This window comes from Corapipo altera, unplaced genomic scaffold, assembly GCF_003945725.1.
Source record: "Corapipo altera isolate COAL_440 unplaced genomic scaffold, ASM394572v1 93, whole genome shotgun sequence".
Taxonomy (NCBI): domain Eukaryota; kingdom Metazoa; phylum Chordata; class Aves; order Passeriformes; family Pipridae; genus Corapipo; species Corapipo altera.
In genome coordinates, this window is record NW_020885000.1 from 707,418 (window position 1) to 725,713 (window position 18,296).

Consider the following 18,296-nt stretch of genomic DNA (forward strand, 5'->3'; position numbering starts at 1 on the left):
CGCTCCCTCGGTGATGCCGGGACCGCTCCCTCGGTGATGCCGGGACCGCTCCCTCGGTGATGCCGGGACCGCTCCCTCGGTGATGCCTGGTCCCCCCCACCCCGCTCTCCCCTGGCGATGCCGGGGTCCCTCCCCGCTCCCCCGGCCGTCAGAGCTGCTCCTGCCCCCGCCCGGGGGGGGGGGTTTGGCGAAGATTTGGGGCCCCACGCAGAACACGCCATCGCTTTTACGTTTTTAAGGTTTTTTTGTTGTTTTGTTTTGGTTTTCCTTCCAAGGGTTGTTTCCTACTGTAACATGGTTTTTTTCCTCCATCTACCTCGGCTGCACTCACAGTATTCACGGTTTCAGTTTGACATCTGGGCAGATGCTTTAACGCCCCCTGTCCCTCCTCGCTAATATTTAATCCCTCTCCCCGCTCCCCTCGCTCCCGACCCTCCCATTTAAAGTATTCTGGCTCAGAAACGATTTCATTTCAACGCTCCCCAAAAGCCTCTCCGCCGTCCCCCTCTGGTGCTGGGGTCCCCTCTCCCGTGCCAGCCGCGGCTCCAGGCGCAATGGCCCGTCGATGAGCTGAGGGCTCCCGGTCGCCCGCGGCCCTTGCCGGCGAGGAAGAGTGGGAAAGTCTTCCTCCTCTCCAAGGTTCACCCAGTGTTTTCCCACCGCTGATTTATTTTTTTTTTTCTGTCGAGGCGACTCCATTGGAATATGACAGACCTGGTTTTCTCACCCCAATTGCTCCTCGTTTTGGTTGATTTTTCATTGGGTTTTCCGCTTTGGTTCTTCCTTGGGTGTCTGAAGAAAGTCTGTGTCCTCACCTGCTCCACGAATCCATTTAGCACACGTGAGATCCCAGGAAAAGACATTGAGTCCTTCTGATTTTGTGTATAAAGGGGGATTAGCAAATCCTGGACTTCTTTTTTTCTTAAAAAAAAAAAAAGTAAAATAAACTCTAGAGGCAGAGGATTTGCTTTTGCACAGAAAAGGGGCGCGAGCGCTCTCTGCTGCCTACAGAGATGCTGGAAAACTACTGAAAAGAGTTTGGGAACTTTATTTTTTTCTTGTGGTGAAACTTGGATAACACTTCTCAATGCAGAACGATTCACTTGACGTATGTACACTCACCTGCCTTTTATAGGAGATATATATCCCACAGTATATATCTTTATAAAGGAAAGGGGGGAAGCAGAGTGAGCCACCTGAAGGCGCATTTTGAAGTGACTGCACGTATAATCGCAAATGCTGCTTTTTTATTGCTATGGCACAAGACCATCCATTTGGAAAATGTGGAAAATTTCAGAAGTCTCTTTGCTCCCGCTGGTCTTTCAGCCCTCTCCTCGTCTGCACTAAAGCCATCCGTATCACTGCCGTCTCCCTGCTCTCTCCTCTCTCACACCCTGCACCCAAACCATTCCCATTAAAAAAGAGAAAAGAAAATAGTTACCTGCTGGTTTATTTGGGTTGTGTCTTACCTATTTATCATGTTTGTATATATTTGTGGTGAAGATTGTGAGCCTGATTTTGTTTGAAGCTGGTGGTGAGTGTTTCAAAAATATGGTTTGGGAAATATGCCTTTTGTCTGTTGGGTTTTTTTGTTTGTTTGTTTTCCTAGTCTTAAAACTAAAAAAAAAAACTAGAGTCTGCCATGATTATTTCCCATTGCACTGAATATTCTGCTTTGTCTCTGATGGTTTCATCTGCAGTTGGGGTTTTTTGTTTGTTTGATGTTTTTTGATTTTTTTCTCCACTTTAACAATTTGAGATTTCAAAAGCTCCAAATTTAAAGAAGAAAAAGAGATAAAAAGCTCTATCAAAAGCATCTACTGTTAATGCTGTAATTTGCAAGGAACTGCTTGGCCGAAGTCTTCCTGTGAGCATGGAAGGGGGTGTCCAGCACTTCCACTGGTGCTTCTGTGCGATAGTTATGGGGTGGGAACAAGACCTTTTCTAGTGAGGTTTTGTCGTCGTTACCAGATGGTTGCACATTTTTTTTTTTTTACATAAATGGATTTGCCACAATGAAATGTCATAACATTTATGACATGATATTAAAAAGTGTATTGTAAAGCCAAGTTCTAGATGGATTTTTAAAAAGAAATCTTGGTTATAAACCCAGTCTAAAGGGAGCTCTGTCCAGTGTTGTAAAGACAACATGAGGTAACCCATATTTATATTTTTATAAAATACCTATTAAGACTGTGAATCTCCTGTGTGAATTGCTGGGTGAGTTGTTTAAGAAAAGTATTGTTCCTTTCCAGCCTCCTGGAGCTTTAGACACGCTGAGATTTTTGGGAAACTGTACGTTGGGGAAGGGGGTTTGCTCTGAAATCGTGAGTTGATGTATTTTTACATCCCTTTGTATTTTACTGAAAAGCTGCTGCCCTTCCTAGTCCCTAGAGTTTCAATTTTCTATGCAACCCCCACACCCCTGGTCTCTCTTGATCCTGAGAAGTAAAAGGGATGCAGACTGATTCAAATTGAAATGAGGGTCCCCCCACCCCCCTTGTTGGCTCATCGTGCTGCTGACCCTTCATGCCAAAACGGGGAGTACAAGAAAAAAAAAAAGAGGCAGGTGGGGGAGGCTTTTTCATGCATGACTGGTTGCCTTCCAGCAGTCATCTTTTTAATTATTATTATTATTTTTGTAAGAAGAATATATTGATAATGTCAGTGAAATAAGCAGACATTGAAGCTGATGCACAGATTGCTCCAGAAAGGAGTTTTTCTGTAGATTTTTCTTTAGATGCGAATACCTTTTTTAATTATGTTAATTAATGTTAAGAATTCTTAGGCTTATATTGAAGCTGTATGTGGGTCACTATATGATCATTTCTAACTGGATAAAGTCTGTACAGTACAGCATATTCCTGAGTGTATGATATAGATGTGTAGCCCCAGAGTGCGAAATTTATAAATAAATTTTTCATTGATCTTTTTATATAAAAAAAGACTTTTCTGTTTGTTCTTTCCCATGTGGTTATGGGTGATGCTGGGTGGTTACTGGGGCGGGGGGTGTCTGGCTGGGTCCCCAGGTCTCTCTTTTGGTGTCAAACCTGCAGCTATTCTGTGGTTAAATGTATCCCTGGAGGGGGATGGCTGGGATGGATTTGGGGTATGAGCATGTGACCCCTTCCCACAGGCTGGAGGAAGCTCCTTGGGCTCAAGGGGTGTCCTGGTTTGCCCCACCCCAGCATTTGGAGGGTGGTGGAGGGGTTATGGCTTAGACCAAACCCTGATGCTGGATGGGCACATGGTGTTTGAGACATTCCTAAAGAAACTACTTGTCCCAAGGGAGTGAGGGAAGAGCTCAGCAGCCAATCCTGGGACTGTGGCAGTGAGGTGCATTTTTGGGCCTGCAGCTCCAGCCTCAACAGCTGAGCACTCTCCAGCTACCTGTGAACCTTTCCAAGCTTTTTGATTCCAACCTGGGCCCAAACGAGGGGTTGAGGCAGACCCTCAGGCTGTGGGGGTGGGGTCAGTGGTGGCTTCAGTTGCCCCCTGGAAAGGGGCACAGGGTGAGGGTCAGCCTGGGCTCTCCATCCCTAGAGGCATCTCTGTCCTCTCATGTGGCTCAGAGCGGACCAGTGCCCAGAGCAGGCTGAGCCCTGCTCCTCTGGAGGCTTTCCAGGCAGGATCCAGCTGCTCTGGGAAGTGGAAAGAGCAGAGGTAGTCCTATGCCTGCACCGATGGGGCCCTGCCTGAGGCCAGGGCTTTGAAGGCAGGATGCCGACAAACCTCCCTCACTGGCAGCACTGGAGGTTGGATGAGGCTTCTTCTATATCAATAATTTTGCCAGCCCTGGAAATGTCTAATCCTGGGGAAATTTGTGCCATGCTCAGTTTGGTTCTGGAGTGTAGATTCCTGGGGATTCCAGGAGTGGTGTCCTATGAACATGGTGGGGAAGAAATGGGGATAAAAGGCTTGGTATGACCTTTTCAGGTTGGCCAAACTCCACTCTGATGTGCCAAGCCCCCGTGCCATCTGCTGCCAGCACAGGACAGTGCCTGGGACAGACACAGGTGGTGTCCCCAGGTGCCCTGGGAACATGCAGCTGCCTGGGCAGCAGCTCAGTGTGGAAAAGACAGGCACTGAGTGACCTGGATGGATTTGAGCAGAAAAAAAAATGATGATTCCAAAACCCTCAGGCACAACCACTGGTGGGTTTGAGAGTCCTTCACCTGGGGTCCTGCGGCAGCTGCTGATCTGTGGGGAGGATGTGTGGGGTGGGCACCTCTCCCCTCTCCTGCCCCAGCATTGTGACGCTGACCCACCAGCACATACCACCAAACCCGCCACCACCGCTATGTTCCCAGGGCTGGCACTGCAGGGTCGCACCTGCAGGGGCAGCTCATCCCAGACTCATCCCTTTGCAGCTTGGAATGCTGCAAAACCTCATCCTGGTGCCTGTGTTGTCACAGAGCTGGGCTCAGCCCTGGGGCTTCTTGCATTTCACCTTGTCCCAGGGCACCAGCCAGCTGGGCTAGGCTGGCCACTACCCCAAGGATGGGTTTTGCTGAGGAAACACGGCATTCCTGTGCATGGTTTCTCTCTCTCCACAGTGGATGGGGTGGGCTGGGGTGTCTGGCAGACCTTTGCAGGTGATTTGGACAAGCCCCCGAAGCTGCCCTGTATTCCCTGGCTCCCAAGTGTGATGGCCCTGGCAGGAGGGCCATTCCAAGGGTACAGCTCAGCCCCAACCCCCAAGGCTGAGCCCCTCGGGGCACAGCTGCCCCAGTGCCAGGCTCCTCATACAGCCCTTGGCCACCCCACTTTGTAGTTCACCTCTACAGAAACCCTGTCCAAGAAATCTAGGAACTCCAAAGCCTTGATTTTTTTTTTCATTTTTTTTTCTTTCACTTTTCTATTTTTGTTCCAATAACACAGAAATATTGGCTGGTTTGGTGGTGTAAGCACATTCTTCTGGCATTTTTGCCTGTCCCTGGCTGTGCATTATTGTCCACCGGCCACATTACGTAGGTGCTGTTGTTCCAAGAGAAACTAAAGCAAGAATTTGAACTTTCAAGTGCTTCCTGCCATTGTCTTTTGCTTTTGTTTGTGCTGCTGACTCCAAACCAGATGGATCGGACTCCTCTCCGTCCGGGGGGGGGCGATGGGAAGTCAACACAGCCGGGTGAGTTTTGACAGCTTTGTCTTCTATTGCCCTTCATCCATCAAGCCCAGCCAGTGGTGCTGGATCGGCCCTCGCATATGGATGTGGGGAAGGAGGTGGGATTTTATTTGAATTTCAGGGAGCTTAACACAGTAAGTAATGAATGAGAAAGAAAGACAGTGAGCAGGCGAGCAAGAGGGGACAGGCTGTAATCAAAATTCAGGACATTTTAAATAGATGCTTTGTTGGGCATTTGTATGACTATAATGCCACAGCCAAGCCGATCCAAAGAGTTACCTTTTTCAACAGAAAAAGACCACAATCAACTTCTCTTGGGTGCTGAGGAAGAGCTGGTGGCTTGGACTGCCTGGCCGGGCTGGCCTCGTTTCCAGACTTCATTTTTTTTTGCCCCTTCTTGAGGCTTTCTGGGCTCCATCTCTCTGGGTGGATGGGTGGGTGGGTGGGTGGGAGAGGGTGGTCAGTGGCCCTGGGGGTCCTCAGCAGCTCGTGAAGGACAGGATGAGTCATGGTTTCAACCTGTTTTGCTATTGACCCAAAGCTGCTGCAGTGTTTGGTGCTGGAACATGGTCCTGTCCCCCAGCTCCATCCCAGGCTGGGGCTGGAGCTGGCCAGCCTACTCCTGCAGCTTGGAGTCATTTTGGGCTCTTCCTGGGGTGTACATGAGCTTCACACCCTGCCATGAGGTGAGCATGGGGTTTTCAGTGACAGCCCCCATGCCCTAAAACCACTCTCACTCTACAGACTTCCATGCTCAGAGGGCTGTGTCCTCCCAGGGATGATCCTAGGTCTGGGATGTCTCAGCACAGGGACTGCAGGCAGCTCCCATTTCTTGGTACAGCAAAAGTCCCCAGGAAAATGACACTGCTCCATTGTGTGTTAAGCAGACATATCTTTCTTCTCTTCCCAGAAATTCTTCAGCTGCCGTGTTGCACTGCCACACCAGAAGCACCCATCTCTGGGAGTCCTCAGGGAGAGGTGACCTCTGATCTCCCTCCAGGTGGGGCACAGACCTGCAGGTGCAGTGGAATTTTTGGCTTCTTCATTTTAACAGGTTTTTCTTCCTGACCCTATGGAAATGGCCAAGCATGGCAACATCTTGGTTTGGCTTGTTTTGGGGAGGACATTGGATGGGGCTTGGGTCTGGAGGGATGGAAGGCTGAGTGGCTGGAGGGATCAAGGGATGTCTGGGAAGGGCAGGGGAGCATCACTAGGGACATGGAGGAGTGGAAGAATGGGGGGATAAGGGCTGACTGGGAGGGATGGAGAATAAAGGCATGACAAGAGGGATGGGTAGGGGATGGCACAGCTGCCCCAGTGCCAGGCTCCTCATACAGCCCTTGGCCACCCCACTTTGTAGTTCACCTCTACAGAAACCCTGTCCAAGAAATCTAGGAACTCCAAAGCCTTGATTTTTTTTTCATTTTTTTTTTTCTTTCGCTTTTCTATTTTTGTTCCATTAACACAGAAATATTGGCTGGTTTGGTGGTGTAAGCACATTCTTCTGGCATTTTTGCCTGATCCTGGCACTGTGCAGTGAGGCCAGGGCTGCCCTGTGCTCCACATCTAATGGGCACAGGCTGGGGGAAGGGGTGCTGAGCCAGCACCCCCCTGTACCCACAGCCTTGGGCCAGCCTGCACCCCTCTTGTTGCAGGGACTGGGAGTGCCCCAGCACCCTAAGGCTGAGGTTGCGGTCCCCCGTCTGTGACCTCCAAATAGAAACATCCGGAGAGAGATCCTGGTAAGTGTCACAGCACCTGTCAGTTACCCAAAGGTTTTGGGCTGCTGGAAGACCTGACTCCTCTCAATGGGGCAGGCTGGGCATGGGATGGGGCACCAGGGGAAGGGGAACCTCCAGCTCTTCCACCTTCTCCTGGGAAAGCCCTCCAGCTACTGAGTGACTGAGCGTTTTAGGTGTAATTGAGGTAAATCAGGAGTCCAGGGAGCTGCCACCCAGCTCCTGCCCCAGCTGGCAGAGTGATGACCACACTGAGACATCACAGTGAGAGCTCCCCAGGCACACTGGGGTGTGTGTGCAGAGGTCTTGTCCAGAGCAGGAAAACTGAGAGGTGGTTGGGCTCATTTGGAGTCTGTCTGTGCAACTGCATCATGTTTGAGAACATTGCTGAGGACTGGACACGGGTACGAAGGAATTTTTCAGCTGAGAAGACGAGAACTGAAGTTCCAGTGCACTCTTGGGGTGAGAGGAAGCTGCAGAGTTGCCACTTCCAGGCAGAGGCTCTCCTTGGCTGCAGAATTCATTCAGAGCCAGGATCTGCTTGTTGTGCAGTCATGTTTCAGAGCACAAACCATCAGTCCCAGGGTTGAGGGTCCCATGTGAAGGCTCAGCCTCAATTGCCCCACGAAAGCATCACAGCATAACTACCAGGTGTTGGCCAGCCCATGTCCCTCTGTCCGTGTCCCCTCTGGCCAGGCGTGTGCAGGACTCTGCCATCGTGTGACAGTGCTGCTGGATGTGCTGTTCTCTTTGGCCTGCCCTCAGGGACTGGTCCCCACCACAGAACACTCTTGAATTCAGGCTGAATGAGAAGTTTCCAATTCAAACAGTTGTCCCAGCCATCCTCCAGTCCACCATCCCTCCAGCCATTCAGTTTTGCCTCACTGCACAGTGCCAGGATCAGGCCCTTGACCCCCAGCACAGCGCCTGGACAGGGAGCCTATCCCCACCGGGTGCCCACATTTCACCCTGCTCACATTCACAGCTACGGTGACAACTCTGAGCCGCCTCCGTCCCATTTTCCACTCACTGCTCCCCCTCATTCAAAGGCTCTATCCTTGTAAGCTATTTTTTTTCCCCCCTCCTATTCATTTCCTGGACGCCTCAATCCTTTTCTCCTGCCTAGCCCCTCTCCCAAGCAGCTGCTATGCTAATAAGCATGAGGCAGAAAAGGGATCGAGCCTTTGGAGGGCTGGGGAGGAGAGAAAGACCCCAGAGCCCTCCAAATGCTAAATAAATCCAAGGCTGGAGCAGCATCCCCAAACAAAGAGGCCTGACCTCCCCCCTCTCTTCCCTTCTTTCCAATTCCACCACCTTTTCACATTCAAATCCATTAAACAGCGAGCAGAAAGAGCCTGAGTATTCATAGCATTGCATTAAAGAGAAAGCCCCGGTCCCTCTCCATCGCGGCTGGGCGGAGGGAAGGGCTCTCCATCCCTGCCGGACTGGGAATCGCGCAGCTCCGGACCCTCGGCTCGGTGGAGGGAGGACAAAAGCCCCTGGCATTGCACAGACAGAGTGGTTGCCTTTCCCCTGAGTTCCAGGTTTCTTCCCCACACGGGACCCCTGGGCTTCTCTACTGGGATGGAACCCCTGGTTCCTGCAGGCAGCATGGGCAGCTGCTGGGGGCTGCATGGGAGTCTGGGAGTGCAGCAAGGTGGGGACCCCCTATATTTCCTGCCCTTCGACCATGCTGGGGAGTGCTATGGCAATGGCAGGGCAACGGGGACACCCACATTTGAAGATTTCCCCAGGGCAAAACCCAAAGGCAGGTCTCTTGGTCTCAGTGAAGGGTGAGGAGGGACAGTGCTTCTGCAGGGCCAGACACAGCTGAGGGTCACTGCCATCGCTGCCTCATCACGGCTGGTGCCTGTCCAGCATGGTGGGTTGCCTTAGTCCCCTAAGAGAGGTCCCTCATGCCAAACTTTTCTACGCATTTTGTCTATTTTGCCCTAACGTCGGAGTAGCTTTTTGGTGCAAAGACCTCAGATCTCGTTCCCTGAGACAAGGAGGCAGGGATGGAGGTGGACACGCAGTGGGTTCCATGTTGACTTCTGAGGCTGGTGGTGGGATACCCAAAAGGATGGGACTCTTCTCTGGAGGAAAAACTGGGAGGCATTTTCTTCTTCTGCCTTCTGGGATGGAAATAGAGGCTACCTGCAGGAAGGATTCCATGTTCTTCTCTCGACCAAATTTCTGCTGGAATCACAGGACTCCTGGAGATGGGGCTTTTAGTACCAGATGCCGAAAAATGTTTTAAAATCATGGCTTTTAGCATGTAAGAATTGAAGCTGTCTGAGTGATGACAGCTGGACCATGGAGACTGTGATGGTCACATATGGTGCTCAGGAGCAGCAGTTCCTGGGACCCTGCCTGCACAGCTTGGTCAGTGGGGTGGGATTCAGCTCTGATCCTGGGGTGTCCATCTAAGGTGTCCTCTGGGTTCCACTGTGGAAGCAGGGGAGGGATGGCTGCACTTACACCTAAGCTCCTTTTGCTGCTTGAGTTGTCCTGGCATGTCTTGCCTGGCCTCTGCTCCAGGGTCTGGAGGCCATTCCAGATGTCCTGGATGCACTGAAGCATCTCAGCTGGCACATGGTACTGTCTTTTGGTGCCTGAATCCTCCTCTGGACCAGTAAAATGAAGAGTCTGGAAGGTGATCCAGGTTGCCTGACAGGCCACGTCCATGTGCTCAGCCATATCCCACCCTGGGCTCCTGCATTCATGTTCACGTGATCACCAGGGCTCCATCCTGACCACTACAGGTGCTGCACAGCTTTGGGGTGCATGAGGGACCAGGTCAGCAAGAGATCTAGATCAGAAAATGGGGAGAGGTCGGAAAACTCAGAAAACCTAAAATGACATTAAGCACTACATGGGACATGGGATACAGGAGATCAGACCCCTGTCCCTGCAGTGCAGGACCCCACAGCTGCATGTGCAGTGACCCTGAGTGTGTCCCTGCATGGGATCCATGCCTCCCTCACAGTGTGGGGTTCCTGGGGTGCCTTCACAACTGATGCTTCAGGGCTGTAGGATCAGCTGATCTACCCCATCCTCGCTCCCCACTGCAGACCACCTGCTCCTCAGACTGGTGAGAGTGTTGTTCACTCTGGGACCTTTCCCAGCTCCACCACAGAAATCAGCTCTCTGGAGTGAATGTCAGCAGGAACCCAGAGAGGCTTGTGAGAACAACCTCTCCCTTTCCTGTGAAGGAAACCAGTCTCAGCCTCAGATTCCCAATTCATGGAGAAGGTCCCTACAGTGAGGAACTTGTGTGTGCAAACACTACAGATTGACCCAGCATGCCAGTAACAGCGAGCGGGTTGTGCTGCTCCAGTTTCTGTGGAGGGATCTTACCCTGGCAAGGGAGTGCCCTTGGGCAGACATTGGGCACCCATCCTGCACTGGACTGACCAGGGCACTCACTTCTACCTGCCCCTTCACCTGAGGTGAGATGTGGACAGTTGACCTGGCATGGAAAGACATGGCAAGAGCCAGATGCTGCCAATGACAAGTCCTGCTCCTGTGTTACTCCCCAGGGGTCTCCTCATGGGTCAGTGATAGATGGCCATTGCCCATCACTGCCCTTGGGGACTCCTCATTCCCAGCATGACCAAGGGTGGAGGGGTCAGTGGGAGGAAGGAATGCGAGGCACCAAGCCCCGTCTGCACCCCGAACTGCGTGGCCCAAGGAGGTGCTGAGAAGGGCAGAGAACACTGTGGATTTTTGAGGGGTCTTCTGTGAGATGACATGATTAATAAGCAGTGGAGCACCACCACTCCTGCCACCAAGGCGGTGGCTGGATGTGCCCCAGCCCTTTCCTGGGGCTCACAGGTCCAACCCCGCTGCAGGCTCCAGCCTCCTCTGAGTTCTGACACCTCCAACCCTGCAGGATGAGGCCCATAGCTCTGCTGGGTTGAGGGCTGGGAACACAAAAAGCCCCACATCGCTCCCAGATTGGTCCAAGGAATGCTCCAGCTGCCTCCTCATCCTCGTGGGGCTGGCTGGGGGCATCGTGTCCTGGACTGGACAGGCTGACCCAGGGGACCTGCAAGCACCGTAGCGCTGCTGTCCTCCATTGTGGCTGCATCCTGAGGGGCTGCAGTGTAGTGGGACCATCCTGGGCAGGTCTACCTGCAGCAGCAGGTGAGACAGAGGTCCGGGGCATCCCTTCGAGGGGTTGGCCGGGGAGAAAGGTCTCTGCTTAGCAATGCAGGAATGCAGGTCGGGCTGAATGAGGCGGAGGCGGGTCTGATCTGGTGCCCCACTAAGCCCCCATTCTTTCCCAGCCGGTGCATCTTGTATTCAGGCTGCCTGCTCCTAAGCAGAGCGTCTTTAATCCTTCCCTTGTCTCCTCCATTCCCTTTCAGGCCTTTGGCCAATGGGAAGGAGATGAGCAGCTCTCTGCAGGAAGGAAATTAAAAGCGAGGAGGAGGGTAGGGAGGAGTAGAGTGAGGGGAGGGGGACTTGGAAGGGGAGACAATCCTGGAGTGGAGATGCCAGTCATCGGGATCTCAATAGCCCCATTCACCCTGCCCAGCCACACAGAAAATCAGGGTCACCAGGATCCATGCCCTGCCTGGAGACAACTGTTGCTTTATTCTTTTTAATTGCTGGAAAACGCAGAAAAGTTCACTTGTGTGTGTGGCTGGCTCCGGTGGGGGCTGCGCCGGGGGGCGCGGGCGGCGGAGGGGCGGGAGGGACGGGGTAGAGCGCGACATGCAGCGAGAAGGGACACAAAAAGCAGCCGCATGTGAGGGTGGAGGCTGCGACCCGGTGCGGCAGAGGAGCCATCTGTACGGCTGGGCAGCCCGAGCAGCGGGCGGCTCGGGGACGGGGAGAGCACTGCGATGGGAACACGGTGGCATCGGCCCCCGGCACGCATGGGAAGAGTTCCCGGCGTGTTGGGGTGGAGGGGGTAGCCCCAGAGCAGGCGGCCAGGCAGAGGAAGGAGCTGTGCAGACAGACACGTGTGGGTAGATGGACAGGTGTCCCCACATCTCTGGGCACCGAGGTGCCTGGGTGATGCTTCTGGCTGGAGACAGAGCGATCAGGCAGCTCAGAGCACACGCACCCACATGGGGCACCAGTGTCACATTGACACCCAACCCAAGGGTGCAAACACACCTCCCAGATGAACATAGAGCTGTGCCACCTCCCCTTTGAGATGCTACTCCAAGTGCCACCCCAGTCAGGTGGATGGTTCCACCTCTGCGCCCATGCAGCCATCCCCAGGAATGTCCAGGAGAACACCTGTGCAGCCTCAGGGCTCTGGTGAACAGCTACCCAAGCTGCCCTCCCACTCTACCATCCATCCCTCCTGCTGACCCATGCAGCCAGATGTGGCTGAGCACCAGTCTTAAGGCACAGGCCACCATGGGCCATTGCCACCCCTCAGCAGCCCAGCAGTGCTGCAGCAGCAGGTCGGCAGCTTCCCTCTGGCTCTGAGGGGTGGTGAGTGCCAGGGGACATGCTGAGAGAGGACACAAGTGCCTGGGCCACAGATGGAGCCAGTCCCATCTTGCCTCCATCAGGGACACCTGTGCATCCTCCCCCAGGCCTCCTGTGAGCTTGGGGTGATTTATGCCTGTTGCAGCCCCCAGATTTGGGTAGCACTTCCCTCCCCAGTTCAGTATTGTCTCTCTTTGCTCTGCCCTTTGCTGAACAGTCAACTGTTCTTTATGAAGAGCACCAGAGATGGGCTCCCAAACACTCTGTGATCCACGGAACACAAGGCAGCATCTTCTGAGGTTTCCCTGATAAACATGCAAACCCCTTGCAAGTCACAGGGTTGGGAGAGACCTTAAAGCTCATCTCATTCCACCCCCTTGCCATGGGCAGGGACACCTTCTACTAGCCCAGTGGTTGCTCCAAGCCCCGCCCAGCCTGGCCTTGGACACTTTCAGGGTTGGGGCAGCCGCAGCCACAGCTGGGCAGCCTGTGCCAGGGCCTCACCCCTCTCACAGGGAAGAATTTCTTCTCAATATCCCATCTAATCCTGCCCTCTGGCACTGGAAGCCATTCCCTGTGTCCTGTCCCTCCATCACTTGTCCCAACTTCCTCTCCAGCTCTCCTGGAGCCCCTTTAGGCACTGGAAGGGGCTCTAAGGTCTCCCTGGAGCCTTCTCTTCTCCAGGCTGACCAACCTGAAATCTCTCAGCTTGTCACTTCACCTCACCTACCCTGATCCACCATTCCAGCCTACCCTCTTTGCTGGCACAGGGCTGGCAAGCCCAGAGCAAGGAGGTGCAGGGAGTACCTGGCACACCAGCCAGTGTCTGAAGCAGGGGAGATGTCTCCTGAGCATGAACCAAGCCTCCAACAGGTCTCCTGACAAGTTCCAGCAGTGCTGCGGGGTGTTCACCCTCAACGCAAGCCCAGAGACTTCTCTCTGCCACCACTGGGATGAGAAAACTTAAAAGCCTCAGGGTAGGAGCAGAGGCCCTAAGCTAAGGAGTACCCAGTGGGCAGAGGAGAGGAGGAGGAGAAGGAGGAGGAGTAGGTGACAGGTTTGTGGAGCACAGAAAGAACACACACTGCAGAGCACATGCACCCCATGCTGTTCCTGGGCAGAGGGGTGGTGGGACACGAAGCCAGCCCATGCACCTGCAGCCTCAGCTCCTTCCTGGCACCTGTTATTTTAAAGCCATAAGTGCTGTTTCAAAAACATTAACCTGACCCTGATCAAATGCCAACAGAGACATTCCCTGGGCAGGCTCAACTGGGAGAATCATCACAGTGAGTTGTCTGGGAAACAACCTGGGCCCTGGATGTTCAGAGGGTTTGGAGAGGGACATGAAGCAGAGAAGAAGGGTGTGAACCCTGATGATGCCAGAAGTTGGCCCAGAGGCAAAGGCAGAACTGAAAACGCTTCCACACCAGTGCTGAGAGCACAAGAGGCAATGGAAAGCTTGGCAGCAAGTGGTAGCATTGGACACCAGGACAAAGAGACAAGGGTTGGTAACCTTGAGGTACACTGATGCCCTGGGTACCAGCTTGGTAGGAGTGACAGAGGAGGGGGATGGTTAGGAGGGGGAGTGTATAGAGTGAATCACTGTAGGAAAAAGTAAGTGAAGACATTTTTGCAGGTGAAAATCCCAGGGTCTCCTAATAAAAATGTAAAATTCAGACTGCTCACTATGAGAACAGTAAGTTATCTGGAAACACTGAGAGCAGAGAAGGTGAGAGCTCAGCGAGTGGATCTGTGAGATCCCTCCCCCCATGCACAGACCAACTTTGTCAACACAAGATGCAGACATGGGCTGTGGGGACAGCCAATGAAGCCTCTGGGAGTGATGAAAGCTACAACCCACAAACTACAAGCCACAAAGGTGCTGATCTGGGCCAAATCTGGAGTGCTTGGGACAGGCTGAAGAGGTCTGGGGGAATGACCCCATAGCACTGCCTGGTTTAATGCTGCAGTGAGATGAGAGGGCCAGGTATATCCCCTAATAAGTTCAGGAAAGGGAGCTATGTTGAAATGGGGCACATTATCTAAAATATCACAAAACTCAAGATCTTAAACATAACCTGAAGGGTGTTAAGTAGGGTATGAAAACCTGAGTAAAACATATACCCCAACTCAAAAAGCAGCTTAGGTGGTTCCACAACCCTTTCCTGGTTCGTTGGGAGAGTTAACAAGTGACTGTGGAAAACACCAGCATTTCAGAAACAGAAAGCTTGTATAGGAGAGAATGAGAAAGTCCACAAAACACGGCAGTTCTCCTGGAAATGTGAGAATGAAAAGCTCAAAACAGACATGAAGAACACCCTGGAAAAGGTGCTATAGCTGGTTGAAGAACATTCTCGGGGGTGTCCTGTGGAGGACCAGGAGTTGGACTCAATGATCCTTGTGGGTCCCATCCAACTCAAGACATTCTGTGATGCCCTTAAACCCTCAAAGGAGCTGAGGGATTCCTGGAGGGTAACAAGACCTTCAGGGAGATGACACCCCGTGCAGAGCCTGTTGGCCAATGGTAGTGGGGACATCCCCTGGCCTGGCACATGTGCTGCAGCAGGTTGCTCAGAGGAGCTGGAAAATTTGAAGTAAATCTAGAGGAAGCCCCAGACGGACAGGACAAACTGCCCATCAGTGTGTCAGGTTATGGAGCCTCCCTTCAGGAGATACTCAAAACCCATCTGGATGCAGTCCTGAATGACTGCTCTAGGGAACCCTGCTTGAGCAGGGAGGTTGGACTGGATGTTCTCCAGTTGCCCCTTCCAGCCTGAACCATGTTGTTTTCTCATGGTTTGCACATGGTGTTTGTTCATGTGTGAGAAGAACCTCCATGTGAAACAGCGGCAGTGCTGGCTGTGAGTGGGACCGCTCCTCACAGCTGGGCAGGGGCTGGTGGACAGGGAAGCTCTCAGCTGTGGAAATGGGGTGCTGGGAGCTAACAAATGAAAATTCTGATTACACAGCCTATATGGGACTGCTTAGCATGGGGCTGAACACAGAGCTGAGGAGAAGCTGGCAAGGCTTCTGCAAAGAGGAACCCTGCCTCAAATACAGAGGATCCAGAGGATCCAGAGGATATCATCTCTCTGGACTCTCAGAGAGCTTCTGATGAGGCACCACACCAAAGGCTATTAAAGGAAAAAACTTGCTGTGGGAGCAGAAGAAAGGTTCTTCCATGAACTGAAGGGTGGTTGAAGGATCAGAAGCAACATGTAGAGGTCTTCAGGGTGGAAGATAGTCAGCAGTGGAGGCCCCAGGGACCAGCCCTGGGACGGGTTTTATATTTGACATTTTCATCCATGCCCAGGAGAAGGGAGTGAACAAGAAATCTTCAAGTTCAGGGGTGACACCGAGCCCTCTGGACGGCCGAAGGCTGTGCTGATGACAGGAAGTTCCAGAGGGACTTCACAAAACCAAAGGGCAAAGAGGGAGCCATGCCCTTGCAAAGGCTCCAACACAGTGCTGTGCTCTGGGGCATTTCTCCACCCCAGTCCCTGTGAAAGCAGCAGTTCAGTGATGCTGGCATGAATGCAGCCACAGTGTCGGGGATGAGGATGATGAGTATGCTTTAGGGAGTGAACAAGGAGCTGGGGGGCTGCACCACTTCCCTGGCCCTTATCAGCATGGGCAACAGGCATGGGCTGAGATTTGCAGCCAGTGCAGCAGCTCCTAGGCTTCCCAGCAAGGACAGTGCCCATGGGCCTGTGGTCACAGCACACACTGCGTTCACGTATATGGAAGAGGAGAGGAGCAGGCTGGCTGTGCCCAGGCCTGCAGCTTCCCCAGCTGTGGTCCTTGGGAAGGGAGCAGCTCCCTCTGCTCCCCTCAGGACCAGCAAGAGAGGAGAGGAACAGAGCAACAGCCACAGAAGGACATCACATGCTGGGGTCACACATCCTCCTCCCTCCCCTGCCAAGTTCCAGCATCAGGCACTTGTGATCCCAGTAAGGCAGACTGGTCCCCAAAGAGGATATGTAGGAGTGTGTCCTGTGTTGTTCACACCTGGGTCCATTGCTGCTAGGGCACATTTACCCCCATAGGGCATTTCTGTGCACAAGAGCCACGGGAAGGCCAGTTACCTGTGCAGGCAGCATGTGGACAGCTGGTCCTGCTTTAGTGACTGCTGCCTGTTCCCTGTCAGCTGCCCTGGGATAGCATATGGCTCTGGCCACCTTGCAGGCACCAACAGTGATTCCAGGGCCAGTTTCCACTTCTCATTGCTACCTGTCCCTGCCATAGAATCACAGAATCACAGACCAGTTTAGGTTGGAAGGGATCTTAAAGACCGTCTTGTTCCACCCCTCTGCCGTGGGCAGGGACACCTTCCACTAGCCCAGGTTGCTCCAAGTCCCGTCCAACCTGGCCTTGGACACTTCCAGGGATGGAACAGCCACAGCTTCTCTGAGCAACCTGTGTGAGGGCCTCATCACCCTCACAGGGAAGAATTTTTTCTAATATCTAACCTAAATCTCTCCTGTTCTAGTTTAAAATAGTTTCCCCTTCTCCTATCACTCTCTGCCTCCATGAGGATCAGCACGGCCAAGTCAGATATGGCAATGCACTTTCTGAGCCCTTTCTAATAACCAATGGTGTGAAACAAGGCTGCGTTCTCGCACCAACCCTATTCACAGTCTTTTTCAGCAGGATGCTCCAAAGGGCCACAGCAGACCTCGATGATCAGGACGGTATCTACATTCGATACCGTACTGATGGAAGCCTTTTCAACCTAAGGCGACTGAAGGCCCACACCAAGACCTTAAATCATCTTGTCCGGGAGCTGCTTTATGCTGATGACGCCGCCCTTGTTGCCCACACAGAAGCAGCTCTGCAGCGTTTAACACCCTGCTCTGCTGAGGCTGCTGAGCTCTTCGGACTGGAAGTCAGCTTAAAGAAGACAGAAGTTCTCTATCAACCTGCACCTCAGGAAGCCTTCCATCATCCCCATATCACCATTGGCCAGTCAGAGCTTAAATCAGTCCAGCAGTTTACTTACCTAGGTAGCCTCATCTCCTCAGACGGTAAGATTGATGGGGAGATAGACAACAGGTTAGCAAAGGCATATAGTGTTTTTGGAAAACTCCATAAAAGAGTATGGCGTAATAAACACTTGAAGAAAAGTACAAAGATCAGTGTTTACAGAGCCATAGTGCTGTCTACTCTCTTATACGGTTCTGAATCATGGGTCATCCACCGCCACCACCTGCGACTCCTCAAACGCTTCCATCAACGCTGCCTCCGTACAATCCTAAACATCCACTGGTCAGATTATGTGACCAATACATCTGTTTTAAAACAAGCAGCAGTCACAAGTATTGAGGCCATGTTGCTGAGAACTCAGCTGCGCTGGGTAGGGCATGTCTCAAGGATGAAGGACCAACCACCGCCTCTCTAAGATCTTGCTCTATGGTGAACTTGCCTCCGGCTGCTGCAAGAGAGGAGCCCCGAAGAAAAGATACAAGGACTCCCCGAAACAACATCTCAGCCTCGGCCACACTGATCATCATAACTGGTCTACTCTGGCCTCCAGTCGGGAGGCCTGGAGACACACCATCTACAACGCTGCCATTTCCTTTGAGAACGCAGCAGGATCACTCTCGAGGAGAAAAGACAACGCAGAAAGAATCGTATCCTGCTGAATACACCATCTAAGGAGTCTTTCTGCTGTGCCTTCTGCAATCGGATTTGTCTATCTCGTATTGGCCTCATAAGCCACCAGCGTGTTTGTAACAAACGTGGATAGAGCCCTCCTAAATCTTCGTTCGAGAAGCCCAGCCATGATGATGATGATCATTCTCTGCCAGTGTAAAAAGTTACTCTCCCTCTCTTTTATAAGCCCTCTCGAAGTACAGCCTTCCCCGGTGCCCATCACTGCCCGGATCACAGGAAGGGCCACAGAGGCCGGGGATGGGAGCGGGGCTGTCATTCCTTACCACCGGCTGCCACCTAGCGCTGGAAGGGCCGAGGCAGAGGGT

General features: G+C 52.7%; 1 protein-coding gene and 1 long non-coding RNA gene across 2 annotated transcripts in view; both read left to right on the forward strand.

The window, feature by feature from the left end:
* NRARP (NOTCH regulated ankyrin repeat protein) overlaps positions 1–2,945 on the forward strand; it is a 3,580-nt gene extending 635 nt beyond the window's left edge. Inside the window, exon 1 of the mRNA XM_027667023.1 lies at positions 1–2,945. This exon is cut by the window's left edge and continues 635 nt beyond it. The gene's annotated coding sequence lies outside the window, so the exon portion shown is untranslated.
* Positions 2,946–4,421: 1,476 nt separating this feature from the next.
* On the forward strand, positions 4,422–6,245 carry LOC113958623. Its single transcript, XR_003531566.1, has 3 exons — positions 4,422–4,531; positions 4,882–5,223; positions 6,036–6,245. It is a non-coding gene; the product is annotated as an uncharacterized LOC113958623 (long non-coding RNA).
* The last annotated feature ends 12,051 nt before the right edge of the window (positions 6,246–18,296 follow it).